Source organism: Scyliorhinus canicula, chromosome 29 (genome assembly GCF_902713615.1).
Source record: "Scyliorhinus canicula chromosome 29, sScyCan1.1, whole genome shotgun sequence".
Classification (NCBI taxonomy): Eukaryota; Metazoa; Chordata; class Chondrichthyes; order Carcharhiniformes; family Scyliorhinidae; genus Scyliorhinus; species Scyliorhinus canicula.
The window spans coordinates 1,547,410-1,557,565 of record NC_052174.1 but is presented as its reverse complement, the minus strand read 5'-3'; the positions used below and the strand labels follow the sequence as shown (position 1 = coordinate 1,557,565).

Sequence of the window (10,156 nt, the reverse complement as noted above, 5' to 3'; positions counted from 1 at the left end):
CAGTACTGACCCTCTGACAGTGCGGCGCTCCCTCAGTACTGACCCCCTGACAGTGCAGCACTCCCTCAGTATTGACCCTCTGACAGTGCGGCACTCCCTCAGTACTGACCCTCTGACAGTGCAGCACTCCCTCAGTACTGACCCTCTGACAGTGCGGCACTCCCTCAGCACTGACCCTCTGACAGTGCGGCACTCCCTCAGTACTGACCCTCTGACAGTGCAGCACTCCCTCAGTACTGACCCTCTTACAGTGCAGCACTCCCTCAGTACTGACCCTCTGACAGTGCAGCACTCCCTCAGTACTGACCCTCTGACAGTGCGGCACGCCAGTGTGGATGGATGAAGGCCTTGGGCCTATGGTGACAGTATCAGCACAGCCCCTGTATCTATTTCCCTGACCTGCCTTAAAATTGCAAAAGAATTGGAGGAAGATGTTGTCTTTCCATTGTCACTTTATTGAAGTATTGATCACATGTGGTCTAAGTAGCAGATATATATCGAACAACCCCTCTCCATGTTGCGTAGAGCAAAACACAAAGCAATAACGTGAAGCCGAGCACCTTCGCCACTTTATATCTTGTATTATCTGAAATGGAGAAGGATTCGTCACTTGCTATTTGAGCGAGAGTTACTTTGGAACAGAGGTCCGCGGGAAGTTCATTCTTTAACCCATTCCCCGGTCCATCATCTGTGTCCGAATGGCAGGACTCTCTGAGAAGCTCACTCGCTGCGAGACCCATGAACACCCTCCCCCCCCACATCCACCCCCCCCCCCCCCGCCTCCCCACCCGCCGCCACTCTGTAGAAGAGGCTGTGAATCAGCCTCCAGTGGGAACTTTGCGAGGGCCTTTTCCCGAGCTGAGGGCCTTTTCCCGAGCTGAGGGCCCTTTCCCGAGCTGAGGGCCTTTTCCCGAGCCGAGGGCCCTTTCCCGAGCTGAGGGCCTTTTCCCGAGCTGAGGGCCTTTTCCCGAGCTGAGGGCCTTTTCCCGAGCTGAGGGCCTTTTCCCGAGCTGAGGGCCCTTTCCCGAGCTGAGGGCCCTTTCCCGAGCTGAGGGCCTTTTCCCGAGCTGAGGGCCTTTTCCCGAGCTGAGGGCCTTTTCCCGAGCTGAGGGGTTCCAGCCACGGCGGAGAGGTGCAAGGCTTGGGGTTTCTTGCCGTTGCAAAAGGTGGGAACCCAGACGAGAGGTCGCGGGAGTGTAGGTAAATGGGGAAGGGTGGGGAAGATCGGAGGGTTGTCGAGTCCCCAAGGAGGAAAGACAGGTCTGGACTAAGTCGGAGTCGGGACGTTTTGGCGGGAGTTTGAGGTGAATATTCTCCACCCAGGAGGCGGTGAGGAGCTGCCAATCACTCCGTGAGTCAGCGACAGCGGAACAGAACCTCATCAGATTTGGAAAATATTCAACTATTCGCCTGGATTTGGGGAACCAACATGGTTCCTGACCAAGAGCTGGAGAGTGAGATTAAATTTCATTGGCTGTTTGACATATGTGGAGCCATAGACTTCCTCCAGTGCAGAAGGAGGCCATTCGGCCCATCGAGGGTGCACTGACCCACTGACGGAGAAGCATACCCAGGGGCACTCCCCACCTTATCCCAGTTACCCCACCTAACCTGCACATCTTTGGACACTAAGGGACAATTTAGCATGGCCAATCCACCTAACCTGCACATCTTTGGACACTAAGGGACAATTTAGCACGGCCAATCCACCTAACCTGCACATCTTTGGACACTAAGGGACAATTTAGCATGGCCAATCCACCTAACCTGTACATCTTTGGACACTAAGGGACAATTTAGCATGGCCAATCCACCTAACCTGCACATCTTTGGACACTAAGGGACAATTTAGCATGGCCAATCCACCTAACCTGTACATTTTTGGACTGTGGGAGGAAACCGGAGCACCCGGAGGAAACCCACGCAGACACAGGGAGGACGTGCAGACTCCGCACAGACAGTAACCCAGCGGGGAATTGAACCCATGTCCCTGGCCCTGTGAGGCAGCGGTGTTAACCACCGTGCCGTCCCTTGATGGACCAAATGGCCTTCTGGAATTGATGAATTTCTCAAGTTCACAGAAATAACCCGTCCAATTGTAAAGTTTCTACAAACAGCTGTACTGGGGGCGGGAGATGCGACAGCTGAGGGGACCCCATTCCAGGATTCCCACAGGAGTGAAATTGCTCACAGACCCGCTAGCTAGGGGCACACTGCCACCCACGCTAGCACAGGCCTCAATCTCGCTGATACCCAAGAAAGACAAAGACCCAACGGAATGTAGGTCATACAGACCCATCTCTCTGCTGAACGCAGACGCCAAAATACTGGCCAAAATCCTAGCCATAAGGCTAGAAGACTGTGTACCTGAGGTGGTCACAGAGGACCAGACGGGCTTCGTCAAAGGTAGACAGCTTACCGCGAACATCAGGCGCCTGCTGAACGTGATAATGACCCCCTCCGGGGAGAGAACACAAGAGGTGATCGTCTCCCTAGGACGCAGAAAAGGCCTTCGACAGAGTCGAATGGAAATACCTCATAGAGGTACTGGAGCGGTTCGGGCTTGGAACAGGGTTCACCGCTTGGGTAAAGCTCCTATACAACGCTCCCATGGCGAGTGTACAGACCAACAATACCAACTCCCAATACTTCCAGCTGCACAGGGGCACCAGACAAGGGTGCCCACTGTCCCCGCTGCTGTTCGCACTAGCAATCGAACCGCTAGCAATCGCACTCAGGGCAGCAAAAAGGTGGAGGGTGATCCGAAGGGGAGGCAGAGAGCACAGAGTCTCACTCTATGCAGATGATCTGCTCCTCTACATCTCGGACCCACAAAGCAGCATGGACGGAATCATTGCGCTCCTGAAAGAGTTTGGAGCCTTCTCGGGCTACAAACTCAACATGAGCAAAAGCGAGATCTTCCCAGTACACCCGCAAGGGGGGGCCAGACGACAGGATCGCAACACTGGACGAACTGACAGAGAAATTTCGGCTAGCCGGGGGGACGAGCTACGGTACCTGCAGCTTAAAAACTTCCTACGAAAGGAGACAAGGACGTACCCACAACCGCCACGACAGACACTACTGGAAGACCTACTGGATGCAAGTATCCTAGAGAAAGGGAACTGTAGTGACATGTATGACCGACTGGTGGAAAAGGGACGACACCGTACTGGACGCAACAAGGAGGAAATGGGAGGATGACCTGGCGATTGAGATAGGGTGGGGACTCTGGAGCGAAGCACTGCATAGGGTCAACTCCACCTCCACGTGCGCAAGGCTCAGCCTGACGCAACTAAAAGTGGTACATAGAGTCCCACTTAACGAAGAACCCGTATGAGTAGGTTCTTCCCGGAGGTGGAGGACAGATGTGAGCGGTGCCAAAGAGGCCCGGCCAACCACGCCCACATGTTCTGGTCTTGCCCCAGACTTGTGGAGTACTGGACAGCCTTCTTCGAGGCAATGTCCAAAGTGGTGGGGGTGAGGGTGGAGCCATGCCCGATAGTGGCGGTCTTCGGGGTTTCAGACCAGCCAGATCTATTCCTGGGGAGGAGGGCGGACGCCCTTGCCTTTGCCTCCCTGATCGCCCGCCGTAGAATCCTGTTTGGCTGGCGGTCAGCAGCACCGCCCAGAGCTGCAGACTGGCTGTCCGACCTCTCGGAATCTCTCCAAATGGAGAAAATCAAATTCGCCATCCGAAGGCCGGGACAAGGCTTCCACAGAACGTGGGAGCCATTCGTGCAATTGTTCCGGGACCTGTTTGTGGCCAACGAACAAGAGGAAGAATAGTCGGGTGGCCAAGAATCAGGGGAAAGTCGCCAAGAATCAGGGGAAGGTAGCCAAGGCCTGACAGGGAGAGATAGACTGGGAGGGAGGGGAGGGCGGGGGGGAGACAGCTAAACCTGAGGAAAGAAAGGCGAACCGTGGAGGGGGGGGGGGACAAGAGAGGAGAACCAGCGACGTGGGGGTGGGGTGGGGGGCAGAGAAATGGGAGCCGGAAGGAAGGCACGGGATACCAAACCGTGCATGACATCTCCAGGAGCGGGGAACGAGGAAAATAAAGACGGTGGACGGGAGGAGCAGCAGAAGCGGAGGCGAGCGCGAGACGGCAGCGAGATCCGTCCGGGAGAAGCAGGCGACAACAACACGAAACACAGCCAAGTATCGCCCACTGTAATTATCTCCCCGGCACCCAAATGTATATTTGCCTCCCCCCCCCCCCCCCCCCCCCCACCCCCCCCACCCACCCCCCGAAAACAGTCGCCTACTTACGTGTTGTAAATAATTTTGCCAGGGGTACAGAGCTGTCGCTGTCGAGCTGGTGCACAATACCCTACCAATTATTCTATTTCATTTTTTATTGTTTTTTTGTTTTACTATGTACTATTTTCTTCTCTTTGGTATGTTTGGGTGTGCCCTTCTCTTCTATATATATATGTATATTTATGTTTCTTATCCTGTGTACGTACCGGTAATTATACCTTGTTCAGAAACCCAATAGTTGAGTTATTGAGTTTTTTGAGAAGGTGACCAAACAGGTGGATCAGGGTAAAGCTGGTTGATGTGGTGTATATGGATTTCAGTAAGGCGTTTGATAAGGTTCCCCTCGGTAGGCTATTGCAGAAAATAAGGAAGTATGGAATTGAAGGTGATTTAGCGGTTTGGGTCAGTAATTGGCTAGCTGAAAGAAGACAGAGGGTGGTGGTTGATGGCAAATGTTCATCCTGGAGTTCAGTTACTAATGGTGTACCGCAAGGATCTGTTTTGGGGCCACTGCTGTTTGTCATTTTTATAAATGACCTGGAAGAGGGTGTAGAAGGATGGGTTAGTAAATTTTCAGATGACACGAAGGTCGGTGGAGTTGTGCATAGTGCTGAAGGATATTATAGGATACAGAGGGACATAGATAAGCTGCAGAGCTGGGCTGAGAGGTGGCAGATGGAGTTTAATGCGGAAAAGTGTGAGGTGGTTCACTTTGGAAGGAGTAACAGGAATGCAGAGTACTGGGCTAATGGCAAGATTCTTGGTAGTGTAGATGAACAGAGAGATCTCGGCATCCAGGTACATAAATCCCTGAAAGTTGCCACCCAGGTTAATAGGGCTGTTAAGAAGGCATATGGTGTGCTAGCCTTTATCGGTAGGGGGATTGAGTTTCGGAGCCACGAGGTCATGCTGCAGCTGTACATAACTCTGGTGCGGCCGCACCTGGAGTACTGCGTGCAGTTCTGGTCACCACATTATAGGAAGGATGTGGAAGCTTTAGAAAGGGTTCAGAGGAGATTTACTAGGATGTTGCCTGGTATGGAGGGAAGGTCTTACGAGGAAAGGCTCAGGGACTTGAGGTTGTTTTCGTTAGAGAGAAGACTGAGAGGTGACTTAATAGAGACATATAAGATAGTCAGAGGGTTAGATAGGGTGGACAGTGAGAGTCTTTTTCCTCGGATGGTGATGACCAACACGAGAGGGACATAGCTTTAAATTGAGGGGTGGTAGATATAGGACAGATGTCAGAGGCAGTTTCTTTACTCAGAGAGTAGTAGGGATGTGGAACGCCCTGCCTGCAATAGTAGTAGACTCGCCAACTTTAAGGGCATTTAAGTGGCCACTGGATAGACATATGGATGAAAATGGAATAGTGTAGGTCAGATAGGCTTCAGATGGTTTCACAGGTCGGCGCAACATCGAGGGCCGAAGGGCCCGTACTGCGCTGTAATGTTCTATGTTCTAATAAAAAAACATTTATAAATAAGGAGTGAAATTGCTGAGGGAAGAAGCACATTCGCTGAAAATCTTCGTTGAGTTAAAAACGGCAACTTAGAAATATGTCAGTCAAACCATATTAATAACGGAGGCTTCAAAAACTTAACATCTCATAACCTTGTGCAAATAATTCCTGCAGTGTCAGAAACATGGGGCGCAATTCTCCGCACTCACGACGGTGCGGAGTGAGAGTGAGAGGCCACGCTAGTCCGACGCCCTCCCGCTATTCTCCCCCCCCCCCCCACGCCCAACTCACGACACGAATCGCTGCCGCCGTTTTTTTACGGCCAGCAGCGATTCTCAGCTGGCCGATGGGCCGAATTCCAAGCCCTTTATGGCCGTTTTTACGAACGGCAAACACACCTGGTCTGGCCGTTCGTAAAAACGGCCGTAAAGTGCCGATTTTTAAAACCATGGCACCGATTGGCACGGCAGTACCACGGCCGTGCCAAGGGTGCCATGGGCCCGCGATCGGTGGGCATCGATCGCGGGCAGCGGGTCCGATTCCCGCGCACTCTTTGTCCTTCCGCCGCCCCGCTGTATCACTTCGTGGGGCGGCTGAGGGGCATCCCGGCACGCGCATGCGCGGGTTTCACGCAAATGCGCGATGACGTCATCCGCGCATGCGCGGGTTGAAGTCTTCCAATCCGCGCATGCGCGGCTGACGTCATGTGACGCGTCAGCCGGCGCAAACTCTGGCAAGCGGGCTTAACGAAATTCGTTAAGCCCGCGATGCCGGAGTTTACGGCGGCGGTATGCTAGCCCCGACCGGGGACCAGAATCGGTTCCCGGTCGAGGAGGGGGAGGCTGGCGTCAAACCCGCCCGGATTTGACGCCAGCCTTACGATTTCTCCCTGTCTGGGAGAATCGCGCCCATGGTTTTCCTTTCAACCAGTACATACAGGAACCCACTAGGGAACACGCTGTCCTAGATTTGGTAACCTGCAATGGGAAGGGGTTGGTTAATCTTGAATGAAAAGAAATGAAAATGGCTTATTGTCACAAGTAGGCTTCAAATGAAGTTACTGTGAAAAGCCCCAAGTCGCCACATTCCGGCGCCTGTTTGGGGAGGCTGGTACGGGAATTGAACCGTGCTGCAGGCCTGCCTTGGTCTGCTTTCAAAGCCAGCGATTTAGCCCTGTGCTAAACCAGCCACTTGTTGTGCAGGGTGCATTAGGGAAGAGTGATCATTTTTTTTTTTTATAAATTTAGATTACCCAATTATTTTTTCCAATTAAGGGGCAATTTAGCATGGCCAATCCACCTACTCTGCACATTTTTGGGTTGTGGGGGTGAAACCCACGCAGACACGGGGAGAATGTGCAAACTCCACACGGACAGTGACCCAGAGCCGGGATCGAACCTGGGACCTCAGCGCCGTGAGGCGGTTATGCTAACCACTAGGCCACCGTGCTGCCCAGGGAAGAGTGATCATAACATGTAGGATATATTCTTTGGGATGGAAAGTGAAGACGTCCGAACTGAAACAAGAGCCCTAAATATAAGCAAAAGAAACTAGGAAGGCACAAGGTATGAGTGGGCTACGATAGATTGGGGAATTTCATTGAATTTCATTGAATTTCATTGAAAGGCTTGACGATGGCGAGGAAATGGCTGATAATTAAGGATTCAATGTGTGCATTGCAGCAATTATACATTCCTTTCTCGTGCAAAAACACAAGAAAAGAATCCCAACCATGACTTAAAAAGTAATTAAGGATTTGATCCAAAGAGGAGTTATGTAAAGTTTCTTTAAAAAAGCTACAAGTCGGAGGATTGGGAGCAGTTTAGATTTCAGCAAAAGAGGACCAAGAAATTGATTAAGAGGCAAAATAGAGAATGAGAGTAAACTCGAAAGTAACATAAAAGGCTGTGAAAGTTCCTGTTAGTGCGTAAAAATAAAAAAGATTAGTGAAGACAAATGTAGGTCCCGTATAGTCCGAAAGACGGGAGTTTAGAAAGGACAACAAGGGGCAGCAAGGTGGCACAGTGGTTGGCACTGCTGCCTCACGGCCGCCGAGGTCCCAGGTTCGATCCCGGCCCCGGGTCACTGTCCGTGAGGAGTTTGCACATTCTCCCCGTGTCTCCGTGGGTTTCGCCCCCACAACCCAAAGATGTGCAGGGTAGGTGGATTGGCCACGCTAAATTGCCCCTTAATTGGAAAAACTGAATTTGGTACTCTAAATTAATATTAAAAAAAAGAATGGAGAAGAAGGAACTGGCAGAGCAATTAAACAATTACTGTAGTTCTGTCTGCAATGAGGAAGGTGTAAAATAACTTGACAGAAATGTGAAGGACGGTCATGTGAGAAAGAGGAATTGAAAGATATTCGGCGGGATTTTCTGGTGCTGAGACTAAGGGCTGGATTCTCCGATTGCCGACGGTGAAATCACAATCGGCGATTGGCCGGAGAATCCGTATTGACGTCGAAATCGGGGGGCGGTGCCGTTTCTTGGAGGCTCCGCCCCCTCAAACCCACCATCATCGCTGATTGGGCCGCACGCCGCTGGGTCGGCCTCAGGACGTGGCCTGAAGGCCCTTCCCCGATGCTGCATCCCCGGTGGGTCAAGTTCCCGATGGCGTGGGACACGCGTGCTCTGAGGTTTCGTCAACCTCGCACCACGGCTGCGGACTGTGTCGGAGGGGGGGGGGGGGAGCCGTTCTGCTGGCCGGGGGGGGTCTTCGGGAAGGGCTGGAGGGACAGGTCAGGGTTAGAGACTGTGGGTGCCAAGGGGGGCTCCGCGGGGGGGGGGGGGGGCTGATTCAGTGATTATTGAGGGGCTCGCAACGCGTCACGTGGAACACGAGCGACTTCAAAGAAAAACAGACGGGATTGGCCACGTCGGTGATTGACACTCGGGAGGCTGACAAGCTGCAGCCGCACACACACATTACACTCTCCACACACACTCATCCCAGCCGCACACACACATTACACTCTCCACACACACTCATCCCAGCCGCACACACACATTACACTCCCCACACACACTCATCCCAGCCACACACACATTACACTCCCCACACACACTCATCCCAGCCACACACACACATTACACTCCCCACACACACTCATCCCAGACCCACACACACATTACACTCCCCACACACACTCATCCCAGCCCCACACACACATTACACTCCCCACACACACTCTTCCCAGCCACACACACACATTACACTCCCCACACACACTCATCCCAGCCCCACACACACATTACACTCCCCACACACACTCATCCCAGCCACACACACATTACACTCCCCACACACACTCATCCCAGCCACACACACACATTACACTCCCCACACACACTCATCCCAGCCGCACACACACATTACACTCCCCACACACACTCATCCCAGCCACACACACACATTACACTCCCCACACACACTCATCCCAGCCCCACACACACATTACACTCCCCACACACACTCATCCCAGCCCCACACACACATTACACTCCCCACACACACTCTTCCCAGCCACACACACACATTACACTCCCCACACACACTCATCCCAGCCCCACACACACATTACACTCCCCACACACACTCATCCCAGCCACACACACATTACACTCCCCACACACACTCATCCCAGCCACACACACACATTACACTCCCCACACACACTCATCCCAGCCGCACACACACATTACACTCCCCACACACACTCATCCCAGCCACACACACACATTACACTCCCCACACACACTCATCCCAGCCGCACACACACATTACACTCCCCACACACACTCATCCCAGCCGCACACACACATTACACTCCCCTCACACACTCATCCCTGCCGCGCACACACATTACACTCCCCACACACACTCATCCCAGCCGCACACACGCATTACACTCCCCACACACACTCATCCCAGCCACACACACACACGTTACACTCTCCACACACACTCATCCCAGCCGCACACACACATTACACTCCCCACACACACTCATCCCAGCCACACACACACGTTACACTCTCCACACACACTCATCCCAGCCGCACACACACATTACACTCCCCACACACACTCATCCCAGCCGCACACACACATTACACTCCCCACACACACTCATCCCAGCCGCACACACACATTACACTCCCCACACACACTCATCCCAGCCGCACACACACATTACACTCCCCACACACACTCATCCCAGCCGCACACACACATTACACTCCCCACACACACTCATCCCAGCCGCACACACACATTACACACCCCACACACACTCATCCCAGCCACACACACACATTACACTCCCCACACACACTCATCCCAGCCGCACACACACATTACACTCCCCACACACACATCCCAGCCTCACACACATTACACTCCCCACACACACTCATCCCAGCCGCACAC

General features: G+C 52.9%; 1 long non-coding RNA gene across 1 annotated transcript in view; it reads right to left on the bottom strand.

The window, feature by feature from the left end:
- Nucleotides 1-445: 445 nt before the first annotated feature.
- Nucleotides 446-10,156, bottom strand: part of LOC119958450 — a 91,311-nt gene continuing 81,600 nt past the window's right edge. The window contains exon 3 of the long non-coding RNA XR_005459031.1: nucleotides 446-586. This is a non-coding gene — a long non-coding RNA (uncharacterized LOC119958450). The remainder of the gene's footprint in view (nucleotides 587-10,156) is intronic.